Source organism: Hyposmocoma kahamanoa, unplaced genomic scaffold, assembly GCF_003589595.1.
Source record: "Hyposmocoma kahamanoa isolate Upper Pololo Valley unplaced genomic scaffold, ASM358959v1 206, whole genome shotgun sequence".
Taxonomy (NCBI): domain Eukaryota; kingdom Metazoa; phylum Arthropoda; class Insecta; order Lepidoptera; family Cosmopterigidae; genus Hyposmocoma; species Hyposmocoma kahamanoa.
In genome coordinates, this window is record NW_020653729.1 from 439,600 (window position 1) to 443,182 (window position 3,583).

At 38.7% G+C, this 3,583-nt stretch overlaps 1 non-coding gene across 1 annotated transcript; it reads right to left on the reverse strand.

Moving 5' to 3' along the window:
- Positions 1-3,149: 3,149 nt before the first annotated feature.
- Positions 3,150-3,222, reverse strand: Trnar-ccu. The gene has a single exon. It is a non-coding gene; the product is annotated as a tRNA-Arg (tRNA).
- Between the last annotated feature and the right edge of the window lie 361 nt (positions 3,223-3,583).

The following is a 3,583-nucleotide window of genomic DNA, read 5'->3' on the forward strand; positions in this document are numbered from 1 at the left end:
AATAAGTAAGTAACGAAGCGAAACGCGCAATGTCTATTTCGCTGTTATTTAGATTTTTCGCTAATAATTTATAAGTTGCATACGTTTACTAGCAATACCCTCAGTAACTTACTTCCCTGGCTCAGTGACCCAAAGTGGATCAAGATCCACGCCAAGGCCTCCGACTCCCTCAGGTCTTTGGCGATTCCATCCATCCAGCGATATCTCGGACGGCCCTACTGGAAGATGGGGCATCGTCCAGTGGGTCACCCCAAATACGCTCTTTTGGCAACTGGTTCCTCTCCCATACTTTCCACATGGCCCAACCAGCGAAGTCGTACGGATTTTACTTCCCCGGTTTTGTTTAGCTCAAACACAAGCTCTTCGATCCCTAACCTCACTAAAACGTGACTATGAAACCTACAAGTCGAAAATGATAAACATCAATTGGAAAACGTGTGAATCCGCGGTGGACTTGGTCTACATCCTCTGGAATGGGACATAAATCGATGACAATGTACCATATCGTAGAGACCTTAGGTACCTACATCAAAGTCGATTGTTTCACGCATTTGGTGGTAACCATTCAACTTATCAAATATTGTTGTAAAGCCTCTCGACCACGGAAGTCCGCGCCATCTCTGAAGTCCTGGATTCGATCTCCGATAGGGTCAATTTATAGCTGAGTGTACAGTGGTCAAAAGTACGTAAACCTCAACACATAAGACTTCAATTCTAAAAAAATTACGACTTCCGTGATCGAGTGCACACGGGTCTGGTTGTTTGTGACACCGTCGTTGTTTCCGTTTTCCATAACACAAGTGCTTTAGTTACTTACTTTGGGATCAGAGCAACTAATATGTGATGTTGTCTAATATTTTTTATATTTATTTATTTGCCAAGGATCACTTTCATGACATAGTTGTTTCTTTTTCTTAAGATTTTATATTTTTTTATATTGTTGCTCTCTCTATCGGACGAGTTTCGGATGTGGGCGCGTGAGTGAGATAGCATAGCAGATAGAGTTTCGGATATTAAGGATAATTTTAATTTGGCTAAATGTGTACCATTGTTGCTTAAAATGAAGTGATATTGTAACCAATAATGAGACTATTTTACAAAATTAAAACTTTTTAATACCTTGTAATTTAATTATTTTTTCTGTTGGTATTCCAACTCTATGGAAAACGTTTTAGTACCAACGGCTACAATAAAGTAGGAGATTTTGAACGTGTGTACAAAATTTGTAACTAATGAAGCGTAATAGGGAACGAACGGGACACGATACTTATATGTATTAGTTTGTCAACGTCTACAAAGTTTCATTAGGTTTGATTAGTTCGTAGGCTCATTTCCAAAAAGGGATCAACGGAAGTGCTCGCTAAACCTTTGTCTTAATTTCATAATCGTGTACGTATACCTATCGTACGTAAAGACAAAGGAATATAAGGTATTTTATAACGCATCATCATCAACCCGTTATACTTTCCACTGCTGCGTACCGGTCTCCTTTGATCTTAAACTTAATTAAAACCAAAATTGAATTTTAAAACAGGACGTAAATATTTTCAAACAATCAACAACAAAAACCTAAAACATGCTTTCCTGAGTAATGTTTCAAAATGGCGCTTTCGCTTTTTCTACAAAACACCGACGATATAAATATTAGGTATACATCATTGTTTCATGAATACATCGCTTTGTGGGGTCGGTCGGGTGACCGGGCGCAACGTCTTATGGGTCACATCCTTCATCATTTCATTATTTTTCACGGTACGTGGGCGTTTGCAGAGTTCCCGGACGGTGGAATAACATCAAGATTTTACCTTTAATATGCCAAGTGACGGGACGAACAGGTCGTGCGCCTGATGCTGCGCAAGCTACACGCCTGTCCATAACAGTTGCAGTGCCGCGCAGAGCTTTAAATCGCAAAAATCTGACCCACGCACCCGTATTTTCACCAGTACCCTTACTCTTCAAAACCGGAACGCAGTAATGCTGACATTACTGCTTGGCGGCAGAAACAGGTAAGGTGGCAGTAGTTTCCTGGACGAACTCTTTCACAAGGAGCTCTACTGCTTCTATTGTTTGTTACTATGCAACCAGCCAGTGGTTAACAAGGAAACGCAAAATGACGTACCATAAATATTTAGTTTAAGATGCATTAAACGAGCATTAAAAGTGACCGCAAAAACCCTCCAAATTTTTCTTTTATTTTAACTTCACCTACGCATTCGTAGCACAACTCCATCTGCAGTTGACGGTAGAAAATGTAAAAGAAAGAACGACCATTACAACTCATAACATAGCAATTACTTATGTTGATTAACCAAAAAACGATTATGTCATAATGGTCGTAAACATCACGAGTTATTATTGCAATCATCGATCAAGCGGCCTATTATGAGCTTATAAGAAATCAGTCTGACTTACGCAGTAATTTGAATTGTTTAAATTCGTATCATGACCTACAGTAGAACGGGAATTACACTGCAAGATGACGAGTTCTACTTCTCAAACATTAATTATTGTTTCTGACTTGCTGATGCCGTCATCTAACGAGCGAAATTCAACTTACGGCCTTGAACAGGATCGTTGTAAGAAATCTTATTAGGCCCTCATAGTCAATCATTGGTCCAGTCAACCACTAAAAGGTTTTTAACATGACAATCTTGTAGCTAAGTTTAAACAAGAATTCAATAGATGGCGTTGTCTTTAATTTTGAATTAAGAAGTTGCAAAGCTGGTAAAATACGCTAGGCGCCCGCCAGTATCAAAATTGCAGTTCCGACATATACCTACCTACATCTGAAATATACATTAGCTATATTACACATATGGTTATCCGATCGAAATAATAAATCTTCTATAGTATAATAACCTTCTCCGCTGAAACACTTCTCAAGCAGTGGTATATCGGTATGCTCGTCAAATAATCTTCAAATAATCATGTTGTGTGATAGCTAATTTTTATGTATTTCCGATGCCTAAGATACCTAATCAATAACAGGCTACAGAAAATTGCTTGCTATGGAAGTTACGATGAAAAAACTCTTATAAGGTAAGCGAACTTTCTGGTGTTGCAATCATGTTGTAGAATCACTTTCTTTATTTAAAAAAAATAATATTTAAATAAAAAAAAGTAAAAAAACTCCGGAATCAGGACCCTGCTACCCCTGGTGGGACTCGAACCCACAATCCCCGGCTTAGGAGGCCGATGCCTTATCCATTAGGCCACAGGGGCTACGAAAGCTCGCCGCGAAATTATAAGGTGCTCTCATGCATCTCTACATACTCGTTATGTTGCAACTTAAATGGTATTACATTTTAATTTTTCGATTTCCCTATCAAGACGCAACTGTGAATTTTGTTTAAATTTTTGTAATGCAACTACAACACACGGCCGAAAATATAAAACTAACATTTGCATATAAGCGCTTTGAGTCTGAGATATCATCAGAAGGTATAAACGACTGACACAAAAAATAAAATATTAGATATACATCTCAACAAAGGACAGGCTGTTTCGAAAGACAGGTGGCAGATTGCAGCTCTGGTGCGCGATCGCTAAGCCATCAACATCGTTATTATCATCGTCAACTCAT